We start from the raw sequence: 27853 nt of genomic DNA, 5'->3' as shown, positions 1-27853 counted from the left end.
ATACACCAAATCCACACTCTTGCCCTTTTCTACATAAGCAGTAACTTTTTCAGATAATGCAAAAAGGTTTGTGAGGCAATATTTTCCATCAGTAAAACCCTGTTGCATATACAATAAAATTCTAAATTTTGTTAAGTGACATTGCAAAGCATCTTTTACCAGACTTTTTCAACAACAAATGTAAGACTAATGGATCTATAATTACTGGGACAATTTGATCACCTCTCTTGAAAAGAGGAATTTCATTAGCTAGTTTCTAATCATCTGGTACATACTCACTATTCAAGGACTGACAAAAACAGAAGAAACAAGATCACATATAAAATATTTAACCTTGTTAAAAACCATTGAGGAAACATTATCTGGACCAGAAGCCTTATCATTCTTTAAACTCTCAATTTTTTCATAACTAGCTCACAATTAATGGAGTACTTTTTTTTAGTCTAATTTACATCTATCAACTGTTCAAGATGTGAAATACTGCTTAAATCTTTATAAGTAAACTTCAAATAAAATGCATAATTTAATAACCCAGCCATCTGATAATCATCAGATATGGACCTTCCTTCTTTTATCATTTCTCAAGGGTTCTATTGCCATTCTAAACTTTTGTTTACCTTTAATGAATTTAAAGAAATCTTGCTGTTATTAGTTACATTTTCAACAAACTTTCTTTCACATATTCTTTTTGATGTCATATAATCTTCTAAATCTCTTGGCATACCAGTCAATATAAATTTCTTAAATTTATTATGCTTTTTTTTAATTTATCTCATACTTTTTGTGAATTAACTTGGTTTTTCACTAGTAGTTATTCTTTTTTCCATAAAGAATACGTTCACCTTGAATATTTAAACAATCAACTTTAAATACTTACCACATATGCAAAGTCTACAAATAATTCAGCTGCCCAATTCACAACAGATAATTTTCGTCACATCCCTTTAAATTTTGATGTTTTTAAAACTTGTAACCAAAATACTATTATTCCTTATCTCTATATGGAGCAAAACATTGAACCCAATAGACAAATGATCTCTTGCATCCAGATGTTCTACAATTTCTATAGTTTCTGCTGTCTTGATCATTTCTATATTTTAAGTTAACAATAAATCTAAAATAGCATTATTTCGAGGAGGTTCCTTGACTAATTGTTAAAGAAAGCTATCAGGAAAAGTTTCTAAAAACATTTCACCCTTAGGGTTTGACTCCAGCATTTCCTAACCTATATGCCTGAAATTAAATTCACATACAGTTATGACTTCATTAACAGCTGAAATATTGATCTCGTTTAAAGTTTCTCACTAATTTCGTTAATATCATTTGGTAGTCTGTAACAAATTTCCACTTAAAACTTTTCCCCTTTATATCCACTAACAAACACTCAAATTGATACAATATCTTTGATATAATCTTTATCTTTAACTTTAAATGCATGTAACTCACATTTGACATTCAAAGCCATTTCTCTCCCCTTTTTATAATACTTTATCGGCATTGAAGAGCCTGTACCTTTGTATTTCAAACATTTTGCCATAAAATCATAGATGTTTAACCATGTTACAGTTATTCCTATTATATCAAAATCTTCCATTCCTGCTAATGCTATAAAGTCATCTATTTTATTTCTGAAACTTCTAGCATTACAATAGTAACAATTAAGTCTACCCTCATAGCTACATCTATTTTCATTTCTTATGCTAAATATTTCTTTGTCTCTTATTTTTTTGCATTTAGTTTCTTCTCACCATCATCACTGTTTAGTCCTAGTTTAAAACTTCCTTTACAGTCGTATTAATAGTCGTAGCATACAAGACAACCCTACCTCATTTAAATGTGAACCATCTTTTCCAAAAAGCCCCTTTTTTTTACTAAACTGATCCTACAAGACAAACCAGCCAATTTTCTCATCCTTACGTAATAACTTAAGCCTAGCATTTGGTCCCAATGACCTACTTATAACTTCTTCCATCTCCACAGTTAATTATGGGCAGTATCCCGATTTAAAATGCCTTTATCAGTTTATTGTACACATTAATTAGCTCTTTTGTCGTACCTTTCCCCACATAATTATTCCCTACATGCACCACAAAAACTGTGTCTCTGCTAGGCTCCCTTTATCATATCTCCTGCTCTGTCAGTCATGACCTCTACCTGTAACCCTGGACAGCATAATCTAATTCGTTTTGCCCACAGATCATCCTATCCACCACACGTCCTTTCAAGGTATCACTTGTAACTGTAGCCTTCTTTTCATTCACGTCCATTTCTGACCCTTTCATTTTCCTTCACTCCAATGGTTTCTCATCTGCAGAAGCCAAGAGCTAAAATTTGTTGTTGAACAGAACAGGCTCATTATAACTAACTTGACTACTTTTTACTCTAACAATATTATTTCCAACTTTTTGAAAGTCATTATTAGCTGATGTATTCCTTTCACGTGAAAGCTTAAGCTCCTTCTGAAATTATGTTGTCATTTACTACAGTCTACACTTCTTTTTATCTATTACCTTTACTTTAACTAGGATAGCATCTAACTTTTCTTCCACCCTACAAACTCTACATAAGAATTGCATATTTTTTGTCATGCTGAAGAAAATACTTTTTGAGTTAGATGTGGATGTGCACAGAATAGATAATTTACTGTCTAAAATTGAATACAAAAATAGCCTCAATTTTCCATATTAAATGTTGTCAAAGGTGTTGTATATGATGACGAAGGTGACTCAGTTACACTGCTGTAATACGGAGAAATTAAGCTTTACAAAAAGATTGACTATTTGAAATATAGCGAACCTGTAAAACCACCTTAACAGCATTCTATCATACCGAAACTGCTATTAGCAATAACAAAGTTGTTTTCCTATGGTATTCTTTTACTATGTGTACAATAATATTAAATATGTAATGTCACACTATCCCTTTCGCATATTCAGGTGGTTAAGGCTTTTGACTCGCAACCTGAGGGACACGGGTTCGAATACCCGTCACACCAAACATGATTGACTTTTCACCCGTGGGAGCATTATAATGTAACTTTCAGTTCCACTATTCGTTGGTGAATGAGTAACCCAGAAGTTGGCGGTGGGTGGTAATTACTAGCTGCCTTCCCTCTAGTCTTATACTGCTATATTAGGGACGGCTAGTGCAGATGGCCCTCGTGTAGCTTTGCGCGAAATTCATAAACAAGAAAACAAACTTAATGTAAATATATTTGCCCCCTAGTGACACAGTCGTATGTCTACGGACTTACACTGTTAGAAACCGGGTTTCGATACCCGTAGTCGGCAGAGCACAGACATCCCTTTGTGTATCTTTGTGAATAACAAAGCAAATAAACAAATCAACCATTCCGAAAACGATAACGAATAGATATCTCAGTTAAATGTGTACTTGTTACTTCACGAAGATATTGCTTTTGTAAAGAAGTACAAACTGTTCCCAAGATATGTTAGGAAGAAAAGTATAAACCGAAAAACATGAGAGAATGGAAGTTCATTGTGATACTGAACAAGACTAGAGTGTGTTTGAACAACTACGACAAGAAACGGTGGGGTATGATATCGACAACGAGGCCATAAGAACTTCGAACATAGAACACTTTGTATTCTCATAATATTCGTGCTAAGATGCTCATGGTCCATTAATATATTAACTCTTACGTTGAAACTGAGAGGGAAAACAGTTATCCAACAACACCTAATGCTTACGCTTTGGGTACTCGAATCGAATAGTATGATGTGACTATGACTATTATGGCAAACTCAAGGCTCAAAAATATGGAGAAAGAATTTTACGATAAAGTCACTCGAACTGTGAATCCTCCCGTTCACTTTGTGTCACGCTGATCACTGGACCACTCTAGGCCCGCGGTTGGTGCAGAAAATATAAGGACAATTTATTTTTTCATTCGACCTAATGAGCCCAGCATAGCCAGATAGTTAAGGCATTCGACTCGCAATCAATAGGTCGCGGATCGAATCCCCGTCACACCAAACATACTCGCCCTTTCAGCCGTGGAGACGTTGTAATGTGACGGTCAGTCCTAATATTTTTTGGTAAGAAATTAGCCCAATAGTTGACCATGGGTGGTGATAACTAGCTGCCTTCTCTCTTGACTTACATTGCTAGATTAGCGACGGTTAGCACAGATAGCCCTCGTGTAGCTTTGCGCTAAATTCAAAACAAAACCAAAATCTAACCTAATGATTCTGCACATTTTGCGCATCTACTAGGAGGTTAGTTCACATAATAAACAATAAAGCAAAGATGAAATCTATTTGTTGTCAAGAGAAGTGTTGACAAAATTATGTGGCATGCAAATTCTGTGCTATATGGTCAGGACGTTATTATATACAACCATGTATATGTGAATCGACAGTACAATTTATACGATCCGTAAGAATGAAACGAGTGTTCATGTTTTTTTCCTTCTGATAAATATCTACTTACTCAAACTTCTTTCTTTTAGTCAGTGTAAGTAAAATCTTGGAAGATGAGAAGGTCGCGTATAATATTTGACCTCACCATCCTTCTTAGAAATTTGTTAAAATGGATAATGAATGGTCTTCAGATTGAAGATGAATGACCGGAAGGAAGTGCAATTAACTCCTCCTATTAATTAAGTAGAGTATTTACGACAGTATTTCTTTTGTTGAGTAAAAGTTTCTGTAATCAAAATTATTTTAAGATTTATAAGATCTTCTTTTTTCTTGTTTCCTATATCTATCTAGAGAGCGCTGAACTTATTCACTATGGATTTAACTTGTTTCTTTTGTTCGTTACTTAGCAACGCAGAAATCTTGACATCATGATAAGATTCATTGGTTTCCAAAAAACATAACAGTATCACCTCACTACTTCCTTTTTTAATCTTGTCGTTGTCATTTCCTTCCTCAATAACTGTAGCACAGCTTCCATAGAATTGATAGATTTATTTTCCTTTTATAAATCACAAGCTTGGGTGATTTAGTATATTGGCTATGCACTTTGATGTCCTATGGTAATTCTTAAAGGTGGGTGTTTTACTAGTAAAACATTACCTTTCGCACTTATTTACGTCCACCACTAAAGGTTGTTTTTTCACTTCTATGTGTACTTGTTTGTGTTTGTCAGCAAGATTTCTAAAAAAAAAAAAAATTATTTAAACGATAGTTGCTATATATGTGTACTATGACCTAACTTAAAAAATATTAAAATGTTAAGATGGGGACAAATATTCACACAATTTTACTTTATAGCTCATTCAAAAACGAATGGATTTCAATGAAACTTGGAGAACATATATAGAATGTTATTACTCGTTGTCATGCCAAACGTGGTCTGTGTCTGATAAAGACAGACAGACATACGGACGCATTTTCCAACTTTTTGAGGTTCAAATATGATTAACGCTTTGTGGCAGAGGTATGCACTTTATTGAGTTTACCACTAATTTATTATGTGTTTTATCTTGTTTTATAATATAGACCGAACCATTGGAATAGCAACTTGTTTTTCGGTTTCTTGTTTTCTCCACAACTATCTATTTTTGTAAATGGGGAAAAATCCAAGATATTTTTTTGCTGTGGTTATGTATGTGTGCGTGTGTGTAAAAGGAAACGTAGCTAAACGTTTTTTTTTTTCCCAATCCTATTCTTGTTCACAGTAACATTATTTGAACATCTAGTTAATCTCCATTAAAACATTCAACCAAACCGTTACACAAGTTGATGAGGGGTGGTGGTAAATTATTCATTCAAGAGGAACCAAGCTACTTGTGAAGAGGGAAGTGACTGGTGTTTCCAAGTCTCTTTATAATAAATGCTACTTGTATTTATACTTTTTGTTTTTATTTGAGGCTACCTGCAGCTGTTCCTAATTTTGAGCTATTGACGAAAGGGAGATAGCTGGTCATCAGTATCCTACTTTAACCATCTATACTAAGGGGTTGACTGAAACCCCCTGCTTAAAGTATGGGAAATATTTTGCAGTGTCACACGGACTTGAAACCAGCTCGTCAGATTTGAAATCCAGAGCTTTACCACAGATATTTAGAATATCTTGAGTTCAGTTAGTTTTTTTTCGAATATTCATGCAAAGTTACACAAGTACGTTCACAAACCGTCCATAACTACGGACAATTAACTTTATACTTAGTCTTTCTACCAGTATGCAGGTAGGACTGTAACTTTCTGAACTGTACTCTTTTTGTAATGAAACAGATGAGAGTGTATCATTTTTTTAGATATTTGTCTATCAATTTAGTGTCCTAAACTCTAGCACGAAAGTAAGTAAAAGTATCTTTAAATAAATTGTTTCCATATCCCCCCTATAAAAATACTCAAACTTGTATATTTGGTGGCGTGTATAGTGTTTTGTTGATTAGAACACATAACAGGCGATCACTTATCATCTATCTTGCAAAAACACCGTGTTTCGTAATTCTTTGAAACCAACGTAAGCAATAGTGTTTTGTTGATTAGGACAAGTAGTGGGCGATTACCTATCACTTCTCTTGCAAAAACATCGTCTTCCGTATTTCTTTGAAACAAAGGTAACCAATAGTTCGAATGTTTTAAAATATTTGGTACTATTTTAAAGTGCAGGAAACATTATATGAAGCAGTGACATTATTTTATAGTAATTTGAAATTCAAGGTCAAACTTAAAATACGAAACTTCATTCCCATAATTATTTCTCCTCATGAAACTTCTCATCAACACACATCTTATTTTGACAAAATACGACTGATCACACCGTTATCCTTTTTCAATCATATGTTTTGAATCTTTACTTTTCTGGGGTTCTTGTTCCGTTTGCTACTACTTAATTCAGTTTTGTGTTATTTGTCATAACACTATTAGCCTTGATCATCAATGACTGCTTATACTTACTGTACAGGTATTTGCAAACTATTCAAGTCGATTAAAATTAATAATATTATTTTATTACAAGATGTTTCTACTTTGGATGCTGCTGGTTCGAATCCCCGTCACACCAAACATGCTTGTCTTTTCAACAGTGGGGGCGTTATAATGTTTCAGTCAATTCCACTATTCATTGGTAAAGGAGGAGCCCAAGAGTTGGCGGTTGGTGGTGATAACTAGCTGCCTTTCCTCTAGTCTTACACTGCAAAATTAGGGACGGCTAGTGCAATATAGCCCTCGTGTAACTTTGCGAGAAATGAAAACAACAAACAAACTTTGGATGCTTTGTTATTGACCACTTCAGTTTATAACGGGTCCAATCCTGAACAGTACATTAAATATGGAGCCACAATGCAAGTTCGAGAACTTTTAATCTGTTATTACGGTTTGTTTAAGGATTAAAATAGAATCTTTTTTCAAAGCTTGATAAATATTTTAAATAAGACAAAGAAATTAAAAGTAGGTAAAAACTATCTACCAAAAGTATAAAATATTTCTTGAGTCAAACCACAAACTGATCAGGACGTTTTATCTCTATTTTACTATCACAAATCTAATGAGAAGCAATCTTCTATAAGATCTGTTTAATTTTTTTACGATTATTCGTGTCAGTTGATACAGCAGTGATACACAGAAACTGGCTCTTCGGTCAGTCCTACCCCATTCTTGACTGAGTCACATATTTCTCACCTCTGTGGTAACATGTACCTATCTAGTTATCTGACTATTGTTAAAGACTGTTATTTAAAATGGTCAAGATAAGTCTGTTTTTTCCTTTCATCGAGTCTAGTAGGAGAAGGTATTTGAAAGGTGTGTTTCTGTGTTCTTAATTCTAGTTTTTTCTTCATTATTTCTTTATTGTTCGTTCCTTCTATGGTCATTTTCTTTCATCTTAATCTAAACCTCTCTTTCCATCTTTAACGTTCGATTATTTCTCTATTCACTTTCAAACAAAACGAAAGCCAGCCTTTACTACCAAAGCCAACCCACTACTTATAGTACGCATTCTGTCGAACTTAACTATATTAAACTCTCGATCCTGAGGTACTTTACCCATTTCTAGCTTTAAATGTTCTTAAGCCAGTGCAATTACTTTGTGGGGCATAACTTCCTATAATGTAGAAATCATGAGTTTAAAACACAACAAAAGTTTTCAAACATTTACTTAATCTTTTAATATCTGAAAAAAAAATAAAGACCAAAACATTTGCTCTTTACATAATTTTAGCATAAAAAATAAAAATTAAACAACAAAAAGCAACAGATCTACAGTATATTTAGAGATAACTGATAAGATTGTTATATTGCTAGAGACAGCAAATAAGTTGTATTATTTTTAGAAATAGTTAATACGTTGTCATCTTCTTAGAGGTAGCTAATAAGTTGTAAAAGTTTTAGAAATAGCTCATGAGTTGCACTACCTACTGAGAAAGAAGAAGTTCCTAAAACGTTTGTAAATGAAAATGGATCGAATGGTTGCAAATAAAAATGAAATTGGTTTCAAGTAAAATATAGAAACTAATGCACAGAAATATGTTTCGTAGCCAAAAAAAAATATATAAAACATTAACATTTATAAATATAAAGAATATTGTACACTTAAAGTTGTTCATACTGACATTTAAATACTGTTGAACGTAAACGTTTATTTTTTACACCTTATGACAAGCGTACGTGATACCAAGTACCTGTAAAACAGTTTTCGATCTCTTAACTGACAACAGCATTACAGCTCTATATATCTCCGAATGGTTTAAATATTTAAAGCACTTGCCAACAAAACAGTATTTAAAGAGTTCCGTTGAATATACTGTTGATAAGTGTGTGTGTGTGCGCGCGCGCTAGGACGATTGTAATATACGTGCACACGAATATGAATATGTGTGTGGATAAATAGACAGATCTTTTGACACACCAGCATAGGAGCTGTCAACGTTAATGCAGGAAAAAAGTCAATTTATATTTTTGTAGAGTTTTGGCGTTTTACGCCTAATCATTTGTTTGATATGTTGTGTTTATTGTTTATGAAACTGCAGATTGTGTATGTTTGTACGTAAGTTCAGTATATAGTGCCATTTCGTTTAGAAATCTTATTTTAAGTGGAACTAAATAATTTTACACGTAACTTGCAACTGGTACTAAAATATAACTGATAAAATAATTATTTGTTATAGAAAAAATTCTTATGTTTCGAAATGTCGAGTTAAACATTTATGGAGAACCACATTAATAATCATTTTTGGGGCGATAAAAACCACGAAATAGATAAAATACTTCTTACAGTAACACAATAGTGCAGAAATATATTCTAATATTTTAATTTTTTGGTTGCAGATATTAGACAAAACCCCTTTTTATTTCATTAGTAAACTCACACTGATGGAGATTGTTTTACTAAAGAGTTAGTTCCCTTGTGTCGAAATTCAATTATAGGACTACTGCAAGTCTACAAACGTTGAGGTAAAATGTTTTACTATTTCAAAAGAAATTAACTAGCGGGTCTTTTATATTACACATACATTCGATATGACAATTATAATGAAGTATTTTTCTCCTAATTTTTATTTTTACGTAATTCAGAACTTTAAACATAGAATAGAAATGTGGATATTACATATTTTAATTTTTACTCTACTGTCCTTTCTTACAATATTTTTCATCATAAAGTTAAGTAACATCCGACTCGAGACAATAAAAAAAAATTAAATATTATAGGAACGGTAATTGGAGTGGTCCTTGGTCTCATTTATGGAGGAAAGATGATAGCTTTTAATAAAAATGGTTTTAGGATTATTTTTTTCTTCCAAAATCTTCTAACGATTAGGATGTAATTTCAGTTATTTCTAGGAAATATAAGTTATTATTTTTCTTTCTTTTCCTTAAGCACAAGTAATACTCTTGGTTCGTAAACATCTTGTATGGTTACAAGAAACAACAAATATATTTTTACCTATTGTGTGGTTGAACATTTCCTTTTTTTAACTTATTATCTTTATTTTTTTACAAATCTTTGTTTCTAACTCCGTTTTTTTTTGTTTTTACACTTTCTTTCCCTCTTTCTGCTTTGTACAAAACAAAGTTACTGTTATAACAAGATAATATGAACACTGAAATATAACGAGTGCGCAATAGAGTTAGATTGTTGCTTGAAAAGAAAGAGGAACGGCTATGCGGCATTCTTTTATTTTGTCTAAGCTCTTCCTTCAGTGTATTTGTCAATGCAATTACAGACATGGCGCCAAAAAAGAGAAGAACTGATCAAGAAAATGCTTTTAAAGCCTCGTTTGAGAGGACTGATCTTCTTATCGTACTGGAACTGAACACATTATAATATTCCACAGGCGGTTAAGCAGCAAAATCGATAAAGATTGGTGTACACTTTATAAAAGAAAGCAAGGAGTGGTCCTACCAGCTTTCGTGAAAGTCAGTGACTAGGAACTTAGAAAAAATATAAAGGTACCGAACAGTTAGAGTAGGCTAGTTTCAGTTAATCCTGGATTTTGATTAAAGAGATTAAAGACAGTAGATACGTTTGAAACACGAAGAACAAATTTAACATTTGAGTATATATAAAAAGTCCAATTCAGGCATTTTATGTAAAGTGCTTACATGAAAGTAGGTAGTGATGGAGTGAGTTCTTTCTTAACATTGAATTGACTACTGTTGTATGTGTAGTTGGAGCAACCACTGTTTAACGTCTAGTTTTACCTTAGCTTAAGGTCCGTGGCGTAGCGATTAACATCTTGGAATTCTAAATGGAGGGTCTATGACTCGAGTCGCGTTGCAACAAAAATTGCTCTCTACACTTTAGAACCTACGTTGCATTTATAATAGTGACATTACTTCATTTAGAATAGCTCAAGAGTTGACCATAGATGATGTAGAATGGCTGTTTTCTCTTTAGTCTATCAGTTCAAAATCATAGTTGGTTAGTCATGTATGGTTTTGTGTGAATGTCTCGAACAAACGAAACGTTAGTTAGATCAGTGATCTGTGAATATGTTATCACCGTAACCTTATATCAGGATAAACTCATCTATATCGAGACTTATTTTAGGAGAAAAAGTAATTTTGACAATAAAAATATATCTTATTGGCTATAATTTTCAAAATATTGTTTTATATATAGCATAGAACTTTATGACAAATAATAATTAGTACTTATGACTCATGCACACTATCGGTCAACATTATTATACTGAATTAGTGAAACAACTTTAGAATTCAGTGTAGCATTGTATAATATGTGCAATAAATAACGTCTAGCATATCCACCAAACATTACAGAACTCCTCAACCAAGGTTTAAAATGACAGATTAGGGAACTAAAAGTATTTATCTGATATTGTTGTAGTACGTTAAATTACTCTAGGCAGGATGTAGTCTAGTGGTTAGAATGCTTGGGCTGGTATTCATGGTTCGTGTTTATTTGCTGCAAAAATGCACCCTGCAATTTATGCCATGGGTGCACTATAAGAGTAACTCTGAAATTACATTATTCAGTTTCAAAAGTGAGGAGAATAAACGGGATATACAATATTATTTTCTTCGCAAACAAATACATAGATACTTTTGACAGTGTTTCAGGAAGGAGTTGCTTTCACGCAGACGATGCTTATGTTTCGGAGAACGAACATAATAGCAATGCCCCATATGCACATGAATATCTAATCCGTCGCCCAGTATTCTATTTACAGGTTCAGAACTTTTATTTCGACAAAGAATAAGACAGAAACGTACAAGTTGTAAGATGCTAAAGAAAGTAGATTTAGAACGTATATGGTATTAAACAAGAAACTTACGTGGCATTATGTTTTAATGCGTCTTAGCTCTTGCAACCTTAAACTCTCTATCTCTGAATAAAAGAATAAGATAAGTTAAATAGTGTATTACTTGCAAAATTAGTGCACGTCAGAATCATTCTACTTTCACGTTTTTTTTTAAATAATACACAATCAAATCTTAGTGTGTTGTTAGAAAATCTTTTTTTCAAAACTTTAATATTTTTTTCTCTAAATGTACCATACATAACATATAATATTATATATACAATCCTATTAATGCGATATTTGAATAACATACATATATTATTTATTCTTCACTATTAATTTTTACCGTTTCAATAGGAAAATGAACTATCCCATTTTGGGTGTTTAAACGTCAAATTAACAAAACATGTAACATATTGGCCATTCCATCAGGCTAATAACTTTTTGTCAATCAGAAATTGGTTCCCAAAATTATTTCTCTTATATGATGTGGTTATTTTATTAACTAATATTTTGTTAAACCAAGGGTTTATTTATTAACCTTTCTTCTCTTGAATACAGTACTAGCTCACATAAATGCTAAAACGCTTAAAGAATTTCCCCAAAATGTAATACACATTTCAGATAACTTAAAATTCAGTAACTGTTTGTTTTGGAATTTCGCACAAAGCTACTCGAGGGCTATCTGTGCTAGCCGTTCATAATTTAGCAGTGCAAGACTAGAGGGAAGGCAGCTAGTCACCACCACCCACCGCCAACTCTTGGGCTACGAATTGTGGGATTGACCGTCACAATATACGCCCCCACGACTGGGAGGGCGAGCATGTTTAGCGCGACACGGGCGCGAACCCGCGAATTACAAGTCGCACGCCTTACGCGCTTGGCCATGCCAGGCCTAATTCAGTAACTAAAAAGATTCAAGTCAAATGCGAAAAACACATATATGAAACGTTTAGTATATGAAAATTTTAAAATAATTTTCTTGTACACTACTTTTAAAATAAGACATTTTTCAAGTAAATTTTAAACGAATCTTTCTTTTTCTAACTTTATCAGGAAAGTGAATAATTCGTTTCATGAAAAATCTCTTAACTTAGTATATCAAGTCAAGTGTAGAAATGATTCAAAGTCACAATGAAGGTGAGGAGCGGAAAATTTTTGTTTTTTGTGGATATGATGTTATTTTTATGTTGAAATAACAAAGTGAAATATTTTTTTATTCCATACATATTGACATATATAAATATATATACAATTTTCTATATAATTGTCCCCCCCCGCACCAGTGGCCCAGCGGCATGTCTGCGGACGTACAACACTAAAAGATGGGTTTTTATAACGTGTCAGGCAGAGCACAGATAGCTCATTGCGTAGCATTGTACTTAACTATAATGACACACATATATATAATCGCATTTCTCTGCTCTCCTTTCCGTGTCACAGCGGCATGTATGGGGACTCATACTGTTAGAAACTGTGTGAGCTGTGGTGAGCAAAGCACAGATAACCCATTATGCAGCTGTGTGCTTAGCTAGAATGAAATGTATATATATATAATCATATTTCTTTTCTTTGTGATTAAAGTAAAGTCTGTGTACATCGCAAGGGTGTATTGAATGAATATTTAAAAACAATAGTCCGAAACAAGCTTACTTCTTTTTCTTATTTAATCTGTAAAACTCGGTATCGGTTGTATAGTTATTCATGCTTTTCAGTTCAATAAACCATCAATACATTGTGTCATGATTATTGAGTTGAAGAGCGGGACCGCCGTCGAAAACCAAATCGCTTACTGCAAGTCTAGTACGAAATACATTAACTTATAACTTAAAAATCTGTTCGGATTGGTTCTTATGTGATTTTTCTAGCTTAGTGAATGTTTCCTGTAACTTAGACTTGTAATACCATGCGTGTAGGTAACAGAAAATAACTGTTAAAAGAAGCCCCATTGGCTTACAATATTTTTCATTGGTGTTTAAATGTTTTGAGGCAACTAGTCATCACCACGCACCACCATCGCTTGGGCTACTCTTTTACCAACGAATAGTGGGATTGATCATACATTATAACGCCCTCACGGCTGAAAAAGTCAGCATGTTTGGTGCGACGGGGATGCGAACTCGCGACCCTCAGATTATGACTCGCACGCTTTAACCCACCTGGCCATGGTGGGCCTATTGTTATTTTGAAAAGACACTATTATGTTAATACTGGGTACCCGAGAAAGAAGTAAACGCGAATATCGTAGATATCATGTGAGTATATTTCTTACTCACCGGTTTAATCCATCTTCACTGCACATGCTTGCCGTTTTAGTGGGAGCGTTATAATGTTACAGTCAATCTCACTATTTGTTGATTAAAGAGTAGCCCAAGAGTTGGCGGTGGGTGGAGGGCCCGGCATGGCCAAGCGTGTTAAGGCGTGCGACTCGTAATGTGAAGGTCGCGAGTTCGCATCCCCGTCGCGCCAAACATGCTCGCTCTTTCAGCCTTGGGGGCGTTATAATGTGACGGTCAATCCCACTATTCGTTGGTAAAAGAGTAGCCCAAGAGTTGGCGGTTGGTGGTGATGACTAGCTGCCTTCCCTCTAGTCTTACACTGCTAAATTAGGGACGGCTAGCACAGATAGCCCTCGAGTAGCTTTGTGCGAATTTCAAAAACAAACAAGCGGTGGGTGGTGATCACTGGCTCACTTCTATCTAATCTTTCGTGCTGAATTATGGACATCTAGCGGTATAGCTCTCGTGTAGCTTTGCGCGAAATTTAAAACAAAAAACATTTTATGACATATACAGTCAAATGACATATTTATGCTACATATTTGAAGCCTTTTCTTTTCATTCTGTAGTTGACTCTTCTGAAACATGACTTTACCAACTTATTTTTTGTTGTTTAATTAGTGCTTCCAAGAAAATGTTTATTGTTGGATGTTATTGTATCGCTTCTAAACGACTTTAACAAAAGTTAAGGCACCCCTTTTTTTCTATAATGCATTAAATATTGTGTATTTTAAATCTTAAATATTAAACGCTGTAATAGAAGAATAACGCGTGTACGCCGCTGGCTATAGCGGTAAGTGCCTCCCGCTAGTACAGCGGTTAGTCTCCGGATTTACAACGCTAAAATCAGGGGTTCGATTCCCCTCGGTGGGCTCAACAGATAGCCCAATGTGGCTTTTATATAAGGAAAACACACAAGAATAACGTATGAGTGTAAAAAGTTTACATCTTGTTTTCTTGAAAAGTTGAAAAAATTTATCGGCAACATCATTTTTCTGATTTAATATTTTTAATAATGAAATAATAAAATTGTATCTGCGACTAATCGTTCCAAAGAATTTTCTTGAATGGGAAAAACATTTTATTTATCTGTTTTTTAATTGTATCTTAAAAAACGTTCTGATAATTTTTAAGGTTTTTTTCTACCTAAAAGGCATTACCTGGTTAAGTATTTCAAAAAGATGTGATTGGTTTAGTGAATATTACTTTCGATGAATTCAGTCTTAACTGAGTCCTTTTCAGCAACTTACACGCTTAGACGTACATACATCTTGGTAACGATTATTAAAGAAATTGGATTTAGCATTTTCTGTAAATTTATGAGTTAGTGCTTTGAGTGTGGCCATGCTTAGCGTAATCGAACTGAAAATCCAAGGGCTCAAAGTTTGCTACCCTCTGCCACGAAAACACGCTTCGCATTTTGGAGTCATAAGCGCGATCGTAAGATCTATCTATTTAGTCAACCAAGGGTAGCTTATACGTTGGCAGTGAGTGCTGTGTAGTAGCTACATTTCTCATAATTTATTAGTTCAAAATTAGGAAGACAAAGTGCATTATCACTTTTTGTAGTTTTGCACCCCGATTGTGAACCGTACAAAACAAACAAACCTTACTTAATAATAATAGGTTCATGTATTGTATTTTTAGAATTAAATAAAATCACATTTTTGATATAAAATTCAGTTGTGTTGTGCTATACAACTTGCAAACGAAGTATTAGAAATACGTTAAACACGTATATCAATTAAAGTTTTTAAAATGGGGCAAAGTATAATAAAGTAGTGTGTTGTTTATTCACAGCATAGGGTAAATACAAGATTGAATATGATAAAAAGTGACTCATATACATTCAATTTTTTTAAATATCTTATGCTTTGATTCTCTCAATTTAAATAAATATATTATTGCTTTTTTCTTTGTTATTTCAGTTCAGTTTTTTTTCTGAATACCTTCAACATGAAGTTGTTTCTATTCTGAATTTATGTTTTTCGTTTGACAGAATTGAAGTGCAAAAGCTATAACCAACTAAATGTTTGTTTGTTCTTCGTAAAAACAAAGTTATATAATGGGCTATTTGTGCTTTGCCCACCAACGGTATCGAAACCCGTTTGTTAGCGTTGGGAGTTTACAGACATACTAATGTGCTACTGGGAAGCGCTTTTAGAAGTAAATACTATTGAAGTATTCAAAAGGTCTGTAGTAAGAATTAAATTGCCAAATTAATAAAATTATTGAGTACCTTGCTGTGTATTGTAATTTCAAGTCTTTTATTTCTACCACTAATTAGAGTGAATGACTACTTGTGTTATATCGGCAAAACTTTATGTTTTTAATATAGTCATTATTTAGTATCCTTCAGTATCGTTGAAGTTTTTATTAGATGGACAGATAAATAATAGTTAAAAAAAATTACATTGTCTCTTTCTGAATAGGATAGTTAGTGTTTGTCTTTGAATTTCGCGCAACGCTAAATTAGGGAAACTAGCGTAGGTCATCACCACACACTGCCAACTCTGGAGCCACTCTTTTATCAAGAAATTGTGGGTTCGGCCGGCATTTTATAATACTTCATGGCTGAAAGGGAGAATGTTTAATGGGCAGGGATTTGAAACGGTGACATTTAGGTTGCGAGACGAAAGCCTTAATCAACAGATATGCGAAAGGAATAGTGTGGCATGGCATTTTTAATATTATTGTATGCATCATGCGAGAAAGGTGTAGGAAAACAACTTTGTCTGTAGACATAGTTTTAAAAGTAGCCTATTGTCATATTTCAATTTATGGCTTGACGAATGTTTCTTTAGCCCTGCAAAGTTATGAGATGCTATATTAGTAATGTGTAATTGACACTGTCAAAAGAAGGAATAGTGCGGGAAAGTAAATTTTCAAATAAAGTTTTAACCACAGATAGATCTATAATGGTATAGAAGGTTCGAATTATTTGAGAAATATACATTACTAAAAGGTTATTCAGTAATTTCTTGCCCATTACATTAGGTAAAAATCAGAGTAACAAGAAATTGTTCAATATAGAGTTTATTTTAAAACATTAAAGAGTATAAAATTTGGGATGTGTGTTTTCATTTGTCTTATAATAGCTTTATTTACCGGTGAATATGTAGAAATTAAATAATGTATTGTTATTACACTTACTCAGTTTTAAACAATGATGAAAGCAATTACGTGTTGGAAACAACGATTTACGAATTTTGTTCTATTGATTTTTTAATTGATCATTTACTGTGAAGTGTTGTTGAAATATTTTGGAAATAGTGTTAGAGAAAATGACCTTTAATCTCCAAACAATAATAACGATAAACACTTTTCGTTTCAGCTTACGTTTCGCTATTGCAGTTTCATCTGGGCTAATAGTACAAGAACTATTTGATGCGCTGTTGAAATAGAACTATTCTCATCACTGGTGAGACCATGTTATATTTATATGTATTATGAATAGTTGATTTTAAGGAATACGCTTACGCACAAGGCACAATATACTATTACACGAATCGTGAATTTTTCTATTTAGTATCAAACACTAATAGTTCTATAGTAATTTACTATTTAAAAAAAAACCCAACAACAACGACTTTCCTTTAAGTTTAGGAAAGTATTGTAAAAGACTAAAGTTGTAAGGTAACTAATGTCCATACCACCCAAAATATATAAAACACTTTAAAAGTGCTTTTTCTTTTGTACTGTTTTGCTGGAGTAGTAGACTGGAAAGATTCTACAGACAGCTCTCATGGGATAACTATGAGGAAAATGTTTTGCTTGTTTGTGCTTGTCTCCTTGGATTCGGCTTACAAACCGTATACTCCTCTTAAGGAAACGTTTTGAAATGTAAAAACGTTACTATTGGAAAGTGTTACGTTTTTACCTTTCATCATACGGCTTCATTTATCACAGAAATAACTTATAAGCTGAGGTTAAATGTTCAAGGTACTCATCCCTTAATATCAGGAACTTTCATATGAATGAATAAAAATTGTAATTGTAACTTATTATAATAAACAGAAGCTCGATGACACTGCTGCATTGATTCTATGATGACTTCTACGGTTTGGTACTTTGTGGGATGCTACATTTTTCAAGTTGGTATTTCTACTTCGTATGTCCATGTATTATAATTTATCATTCCTTATTAATCGTAGACTTTAGATTTGTTTTACTGTTGTTGGTATATTTTTGTTCTATTCTTCACCTATGTTTTGCTTGTTATCTTTAGTTATTTCTCGCAATATTTAGCTATATTTTGCTTATTATATTTTTTATTTCTAGAAGCCTTTAGCTGTGGTTTACTTGTTAATCTCACTTATTTCTCGCAATTACTTTGATTAGCTTTTATTTGCTATACTTCATTACCTTGCACTCTATAGCTATGTTTTATCTATGATGCATGTTTACTTCTCGCATCATTTATCTTTAGTTTACTTTTTTGCTTCTTCATCTTGCGTAGCCTTTAGCTTCATTGGACTTATTATACATACTTATTTCTCGCAAGTTTTAACTTTCTTGTTTTCTACTACTGTGTTGTCCACAGAGTTGTTTAAAGATGTTTTACTTTCTGTACTCTATATGCTATGAATTATCCGGAGTGTGAGCGGTAAGTTTTTGAGTTACAATGCTATAATTCCGGTTCCATTTACCAAAGTGAACAGAGCGTATATAACAGAGCGCTTAACAAAACAAAGTAGTGAATAAAAAACTTAATGTTTTATTCTGATTTCACTGATGCTTTGCAAAACATTCAATTTAAAGGAATGGAAATTCACAAAGTAGTGACTTACGAGTATTGTTGTTGAAACATCCACCGGTGGGACAGCACTAAGTCTTTGCACTAAAATCAGGGTTTCTATTCCCTCGGTGGACACAGCAGATAACCTGATGTGACTTTGCTATATGAAAACACATACACACTTATTAAAATTTAGAAATCACCCCTTACAGATATGAGTGGGTAGTTACATTTTACTATTATTACTGATACGTATGCTTTGAAAAATTCTGAATACATAAAATATATATCATTTGATTTAAGTCCCTGACGGGATATTATCACAACGTTATTGCATTTAGAAACAGTAATCGTCCTTGATAGATGAAAGGAAATATACATATATGAATGAATATGGCAATATTTGGCTTGAAAATATTCAGTATCGAACAAACAATATTATGTGTGCTATCGATCCCTTTATTCATATTTTTTAAGCAGATATTAAATATGGAAGTTATTTATGCCAGTTACTTAATATCTTTTAAATTTACATATAAATATTCATCCCTCCCTGAGACAACGTAAGTCTACGGACTCAAAATACCAAAATCAGAGGTTCGATTCCCTTCAGTGGACACAGTAGATGGTCCGATGCGGATTCTTTGAAAAACACAAATTATGTATTTACTCTTACTAAATAGTGTTAAATATTTTCACAGTGGTGTAATTTAGTTTTAATTTCCATCTTTCGATCATGCTGACGAATATCGATTTTTATTTGGACTACGTGATGGCTTGTCAAATTTTTGGCAACAATAAAAACGATTATAATAATTAAGCAAACAAATAAATACAGTTTGAAAATAATAGTGGAAGTGGAACTTGTTTTAGTTAACAAACTTAACTAGGTTAAGTTAAACATATTCATATTGCGATACAATTAATAATTTTTATAGAATAAGAAAATAATGAACACTATGACATGTGTACACCCTTATCCAAAGTTTATACTAACAATTATTACCCATTTCAAATATCACGAATGAAATTTTTCTGTTGCGACCGTGGCGTCACATGTAGGTGGGTATTTAAACTTCTCTTGTTATTCGCTCCATTGTTCGATTTGCGGGTGATGATTGGAAGCACACAAATTATCAATAATATAGTTATTAATGACTGGTGATAAATTATGCATTAAGCACAAAACAAAAGAAAAAAGCTACAGCTATACCACTTCATCCCTTTAATACACTTCACTTAAAAAAGTAAAGGATAGATTAATTATTTCAGGCCAAGTGTCAGAGGTTAGAGTGTAATGCATATAAGATTAAAGTGACACTACTACTACCGTATAATAAAAACATGATATTAACTACATTATACAGATCTTTTAATAACATCAGACAATATGAAAACAAGTAGTAAATTAATAACAGATACGTAACCCTAAAATTATCAAAGCATAAAGAAATTAAAAATATGATACTAACAAGTGTGTTGAAGCATTAGAAGAAAAGGGTAGGCCACTTGCAAAAAATACAGCAATAATGAGTGGATTAGTAGACGTATAATGCCTTTATACGATATCCATTATAAAATTTATTGCTTCATTAATGATTTTACATGTATTATCTATTGACTGATTTATATGACATTTTAACCAAACTTTTGGGTATTGCAGCTCGTTTAGTCACATGATTATTGTATAGAGCCAAAACCTATAAAATTAGATTTATATAATACAAAACTGTAATTATAATGCTGAGAGTATGCCTTAAAGTGTTTCATACGTGATATTACAATTTTATGGGGAAGAATTTGATCAGTATATTAAGACGTAGTATATTGTATAGCATTGATAGGTACAATAACTTGTAGAAAGAGTAAGAACTAAGTTACACGTCAGTGAGTTTAATGTAACAATTTGCTCCCCAGTGGCACAGCGGTATATCTGTGGACTCATACTGCTAAAAACCGGGTTTTAATACCCGTGGTGGGCAGAGCACAGATAGCTCATTACACACCTTTATACTTAATTCTAAACAAACAAACAGATATTTTAATGTCATGTTGATATATCATCACTAAAGGTTTATATAATGATTTTCATAAACTAAGAAGTGTTTAAACTCACCCAATAAATGACAGTGTAATTTGATACAGAAATTAATAAATGGTGTTTATTTCAGAGGTTTCATGTGAAACTGCACAAAGGTTACCTACGTGAAGATAAAATCCCACTATTCCATCAAATAAGGTTTTCGCTTTAAAGTGTTGGTTACTAACTGCTTTTTCTGTAGTTTATCATTTCACTGTGACATTTAAGAAGTAATCTCGCAACCTAAGTGTGGAGGGCGTTTTGAGGGCAACAGGATACAAACTTGGGACCCTTAGAGTTAGAGCCCGCTATGCTAATCACTGGGTTATATTGAGACTTAATTAATTTTCTCATGAACCGTTGAAACATTATTTAACCAATGTCACAAATAATGAAGCAATTGCACTATGTAACATTTTTTTTTTTTACTTTTTCTTGTTCCTGGGCAGAAAATGTTATTTCCTAATTGCTTATGCCTAAAGTAAATGGAAAATACCTATTTTTCTCTTCAAACTTTGTTTTTCTGACCTGGGAGCGTATAACAAAAACATGATAGAAGACTATATTTGGGGACTGATACGTGAAAGTGATTTATATTACAGTCGCAAATCTCGAGAAACTACTCACTTTTAAACATTTTTGTATAACTTTAGTATAAATACATCTAAATCTTGATTCATATGTTATTTTTATTCAGACCTTACGTAAATGAAAATGTGCAAATTTGCCAGTTTTTGCATGGAAAATAGGTTAATTTCTAAATTTCATTATCCAGGTCACTAAAACAAAGTTTGAAGGGAATAATGGCCATTTTCTGTACTTTTACAACATAAACAATTAAGAAATAACACATACTATACAGGAACAAAATTTGTGTTACATATTGTAATTTCTCATATAAAAATACATAGACGTAAATCATATACAACAGAATATTTTATATTGAATAAGCACAAATAAAATAAAAACGATTAGTTAATTTAGCAAACAAATTAAGTGTTCTTATGAACCATTGAAACATTATCTAACCAATGTCACAAGTAATGAAGTAATAATTTCTCATATAAAAATAAATACACGTAAATCATATACAAGAGAATATTTTGTATTGAATAAGGACAACTAAATAAACACGATTAAGTTAATTAAGAAAACAAATAAATACAGTTTGAAAATAATAGTAGAAGTGGAACTTGTTTTAAAATGGAATCTAGTTAACCAATGTCACAAATAATGAAGCAATAAAATCTTATATAAAAATACATACACGTGAATCCTATACAACAGAATATTTTGTACAGAATAAGCACAAATGCCTAGAGATATTGTTAAAAGAAATTTAAATATAAAATTTATAGTAGTTTCGTTTAAGAAGAAAACACTCAGTAAAAAAATATACTTAAACTTGAAAAAATGTCATGATTTAGAAAACATGCACATTTCATAAAATACACTAAACTGTGGAATTATAACTTAACTATAAAGGTAGTTTTGCATTGTTAAATCAATATAGCTGTTTAGGACTCGCGTAAACTCTCTAAGCTGGCCTTGTGAGATATTATTGGGATTACGGACGAAAATATCGTTAGAACGAAGATATTCAACTAATGTAACAACACATTGTTATCTTTATAAGTGGAAACGTAATAAAAGTGTATTCAACTAGTTTTGCTGATAGCCAGGTTAGCCTTTAGTTTCTTTTTGTAAGTATACTGCTTGTTTTGATTGGAAGCTAATATTAATAGCAATCATAACTTAAGCAATATTTAAAGTAAATGATTAAAAACTTCACAGAAATACTAAATAGCCAGTCTAATTACAGATATCTATAAAGGTGTAAACAAGATATAAGTTTAAACTATACTACAAGGTGAGTTAAACAATTTGATATGACGTATTTCTGAAATGTTATTGAGTGAACACGAGCCAAAACGTTTCAAACACATTAGAAATTTAGAAATGAAAAATATTACAGAAGTTACGTCAGGTCTTCAAAATGTCCACCACCAATAAACATACACGTAGGTCATCGCTTCTGAACAAACCAGCATTCGGTAGTGCACTTGTCAACTGTAATTTTGCCCGCTTCTTGCTGTGTCATTACGCACAAATCCTGAAATGTTTGTGGTTTATGATTGTATACTTTATCTTTCAGTTATTCTTAAGCGAAAAAGTCTAGGGAAATGAGGCCATGAAATCCTTGGGGATATTTGAAATCATTCTCTTTGTAACTTATCCACCGTTCGGGATATTCAGTATCCAGATAGGCACGGGTATTAGAATATAAGTGTGGAGGTGCACCACACCAATGGAAATATATTTTTATTGCAGGAAGTGAGTTATTATCCCATGAGAGAAGAGTCTCATCTGCACGATAATTCCTGGCAGGTTAACATCTTTCTGTAGGGTATAGGCGTATTTTTTTACCTGTAAAATGTACAACATTTCATTCAAAATGGTCATGCTGTCTAAAAAATATGGCAATTTAAAGTGTTTATACATAATTATTACTTACCTTTTATTGAATAAACAATAAGTAACTATAATACAGTTATATTTTGAGGTTAACGTAGGCTTTTTTATAATAATATATAAGTCATAAGTGTTGCAACGTATTTTATTCTCATTGAACCGTAATCGCATAAAAATATTACCTAAGCGTTATGTTTGAAACTAATTTGCATTGTGGCTTGCGGGAAAATAATCCCTTCATTTTCTCTCTCTCTTCCTATTACTCAACAACTTCTAGAAAAAGACGGTCAAGCTTATAAATAATGAATGGTCAGAGGATAAGTAATAAAACAGTACAGGATCATTTTTTTTTGTTTTTTAGGTCAAATAAAACTTTTCAATTCATGAGTACTTAATTAACGACTTAATGTTAATTTTTATATTATAAGTACTTTAATGTCGAAAGTCAAATACATAAGTTTATTCATACATCACACCGACATTTCCTATTTGTTACAAATAAATGAAAACAACTATTTCATCAACTCTTTTTACTAGCCCAGTTATTTCTAGCCTATAGGAAAGTCTCTTTAACATTAACTAAATACATATATAAAAATTCCGTTATCAACTTTCTTGCTGTTCCTTTCAAGCAGGTAACGTACATAAAATTTCATCTGCCTTCCTAATACACATTCCCAATTACATTCTTATGGGAAAGGAAAAATACCTTATAATGCTTAACAGCTCATTTTTATTTCCTTTTAGTACAAGGAAAAACTCCCTTCATCTTCTCTAAATATTATTGCTCTTCTTTCCGATGAAGAAAAAAAAACACAAAAACGTTACGTACTACTCTTTCAGTATCTCTCGATAATTTCTACCTCTTGGGAAAACTCTTTAATTTATTCTTCTTTTATAGTCTAGTTAGTCCTAGTACAACAAAAAATCTTTATTAGCTCCTTTTTTATTTCCTAGAAGCCTTTTAAACTCATGGGGAAAATCCTTTAATTTAATACTGTCATAATGGGATCGAAATACTTTTTGCTTGCAATATTCCTTGGATATTTGAAGCAATATTAAAAAGTCTGTTGAGCTGCTTCCATTGACTTTCCCACTTAATACATCATATTGAAAAATCCATTTTTTACTGACTTGCTTCTAGCGCTATGTTGCCATTAGGCAATCTTTTATAGCATATTGAAAATTACTTTTATCTATCTTGCTACTTTTGATTAGGTATAACTGAACCATTAAGCATTTTGAAACTTTAATATAAATTCTTACCTATTTCTGTATGGAAGACGCATGTACTAATTACAAGTTGTTTTCAGTGGCTTCTGTATAAAATGAAAACTTCTGCTAATGTTTAATCAGTTACAGTATACTGAAACACATCTTTATCAACTCCTTCCCCACTACTCAGACAATCATTTATAACACATTAAGAGTTTACCCACCTGCTCTTCTACTAAAACTTTGTTAGAAGTAACACGTGTGTAAATCACTACATCTATCATTCAACTATTGCCTGGTTATTTCTAACGCAATCACAACTATCTTCATTTATTCCTATATTGTTTCACACTTACTTCAAGTACATGAGAAGTATTCTTTCATCAACTCTCTATTTACTGATTACTTTTGACGCTTTGACAAAGGCTCTGTTTATTTTCATCTTGCCCTCCGCTAGTTCAGCAGTAATTTTACGGGTGAGCAAAGCACAGATAACTTATTGTTCTTTACAATAACAAAACTTTTATGGTATTTATATATCATTTCTAAAATACCAATAACTCCTTTTATCTACTTCTTTGCAGTTACTTACTTACTTCTTACACATGATAAAAATTATTTCATCGAATATCTTACTCTCGCATTATTTCTCGCTAGTACAGTGGTAATTCTACGGATTCACAACCCTAAAATCAGGGGTTCGATTTCCCGTTGTGGGCTTAGCAGATAGCCCAATGTGGCTTCACTAAAAGAAAACAAAACACTCTCGTATTAAATTTTTCTACAATATGAAAACTTCATTCATATGCTTTAAAACTCTTTATATAGTTACTTTTTAACATATTCCTGTTTTGTTTTTATGTCACTGTGATATATGTGTACAGCAATAATTGTAATAAATAACTAAACATTTAATGCAGTACCTAGCAATTATGTTAAAATTCTGCTCATAAGCAAAATCAGTTCTTTTTCTAATTTCTTTTATTTTTCATTTAAAAAAAGGACGGAAGACATCTATGACAAAAGTACCGAAAGCATCTTCAACGAATGAGAAAGATACTCTCAGAAACATTGGAAATTTTAAGATAGGTAACAAAGAACTCAAGAATATCAAACTTCGCCAGATTCTTCGCATAAACTCGGAAGTCAGTAAGAATAAGCAAAGCGGAAAGTTTAGTCTAAACTACATTTTCAAAATCGTTTCGGCGTGCTTTGTGCTCAACAATAAAGATGAGATTTTTAAAGAACAACTAGGGGGCATGTCAAACAGGTACAAAAGAGGGTTAGAGGTTTAGACGTTCTCACAATTTTAAAAGGTATGTGCACTTTGTTCTGTTAGGTGTGTTTAGACTGTTTCTGCTTGAGGCGCATTCCGATACATATATGATACGACTTGTCGTACTTTGCTTCCTTCTCATGAGTTCTCTCTTAGGCCTGGCATGGCCTAGCGCGTTAAGGCGTGCGCTTCGTAATCTGAGGGTCGCGGGTTCGCGCCCGAGTCGCGCCAAACATGCTCGCCCTCCCAGCCGTGGGGGCGTTATAATGTGACAGTTAATCCCACTATTCGTTAGTAAAAGAGTAGCCCAAGAGTTGGCGGTGGGTGGTGATGACTAGCTGCCTTCCCTCTAGTCTTACACTGCTAAATTAGGGACGGCTAGCACCGATAGCCCTCGAGTAGCTTTGTGCGAAATTCCAAAAACAACAACAACAAAACAAGTTCTCTCTTTGAGAATAATGTAGTCTTTATCATCAAGACTATCTACTTATTTCACAGTACATTCTTTCTGTTATAGTAATGTTCACACAAATACGCACACACTACCACAAAAACACATATATTCTAGAAGAAAATATGATTTCTAACTGACAGATTTTATAAGAATTTATGCGTATTTATGTCTGACATTAGATTTACATTTATTTGCACATGTAAATGCGCATTTCATAGGTTGAAAAAGAATTCCATAGAAAAAAATAATTTTTAAATTCAATATTTTGTATGAAAACCACATGAACAGAATACTATAAAGCAATAAAAAACTTAATTATCTAAACTTCATAAAAATTACCATAGTCATTTGAACACTAAGTAATAGATTAAAAAAGTGAAAGTTTAGACTATGTTATAAGGTCACTATGAAATTTCTCACCATCATTGTTTTGCATATTCATATTAATTATCATATGATTTTACATAATATGAATCATATTGTTCTCTGTTTTTTTGCAGATAATAATCAATTATATTTAATAAATTTCTCGATACGATAGTTGTTCAAAATAGTTTTGAGTATATGTTTGGAAACTCTGTATTTGAGAATAGACTTTTCACAATACAATTTTTTAAAGGTATATTATGTATTTTAGTGTGTTAAGTGAAACTTGGTATATATATATATATATATAATAAGAATTAGTACATAAACAAGCACATATAGATATTATATTATTCAATTTGTCCAACCGAGTATATGATTATATTTTATAGAATGGTGAGTTTAGAAATAGAGGGTCGCGGGTTCGAATCCCCATCACATCAAACGTGCTTGCCCTTACAGCCGTGGGGGCGTTGTAAGTTACGGTCAATCCTACTATTAGTTGGTAAAAGAGTAGCTCAAGAGTTGGCGGTGGGTGATAATGACTAACTGCCTTCCCTCTAATCTTATACTACTATAAATTATGGACAGCTGGCGCGAAATTCAAAAGAAACAAATTATTAGAAATAGAATATAGATCGAACTTCGTGTTATCTAAATGATCCAGGAACGGTACATAAACCATGTATTTATCTCGTTAAATCAACCGTGAATATCTAATTCTTCAGTTACGTATTATGAACACAAAATAATTCTGGTACATGTTTAACTTCTTCTGAAACCAGTAAACTAGAGCCTGGAGTTTACCAAAGCGATTATTTTAAACGTGTAATATTGGCTTTAGTAATTTAAGTTTACGAACGTAAGTAATAATAAAACCAATCAGAGAGAAGCATAAGAAACCTTTGGAGAAACAATGAGATTGGTAAGTAAACAGATTTAGAAGTCAACTCTTAACCAACGATTGGAGAAACGATAATATTCCAATATCAACTCTTAACCAAGAATTGGAGAGATACTAAAAATCCAAACACTGGTCTTAACTAATCATTGGAGAAACGATGAGGTTAATAAACTATCTCTAAATTAACAATTGGATAGTCGCAAACATTCATAAGTGATCTCTTAATCACCAATATTTTAATTTCATTTTGTCCTGAAAAATGTGAGAGGAGTGGATTTTAAATTCAATAACATGCTTGTTCTTAACAACAGTTAGTTTGGAAATTTGGATGTTTCTCATCAAGCTTGCATTAATTTGTATCTGTTTAGCCTCTACCATGTCTTTCCTTTCTA

The 27853-nt window shown here is 32.5% G+C and overlaps 1 protein-coding gene across 12 annotated transcripts in view; it reads left to right on the top strand.

Annotated features, from left to right (window-relative positions):
- Positions 1 to 27853, top strand: part of Ten-m (teneurin transmembrane protein Ten-m) — a 354091-nt gene that overhangs the window by 30108 nt on the left and 296130 nt on the right. For 6 of the 12 annotated variants that reach the window (XM_076506753.1, XM_076506755.1, XM_076506756.1 and 3 more), the window contains exon 2: positions 17291 to 17377. The exons of 4 other annotated variants lie outside the window; for them this stretch is intronic. The gene's annotated coding sequence lies outside the window, so the exon portion shown is untranslated. Of the gene's footprint in view, positions 1 to 17290; positions 17378 to 25463; positions 25551 to 25585; positions 25778 to 27853 lie in introns of those variants that run through there. 2 more of the 12 variants (XM_076506754.1, XM_076506763.1) reach the window with 2 other exon arrangements.

The sequence above is a fragment of the Tachypleus tridentatus genome, chromosome 6, assembly GCF_004210375.1.
Source record: "Tachypleus tridentatus isolate NWPU-2018 chromosome 6, ASM421037v1, whole genome shotgun sequence".
NCBI classification, from domain to species: domain Eukaryota; kingdom Metazoa; phylum Arthropoda; class Merostomata; order Xiphosura; family Limulidae; genus Tachypleus; species Tachypleus tridentatus.
Note: the sequence above shows the minus strand (reverse complement) of the source record. Positions and strands in the feature narration are given on the sequence as shown.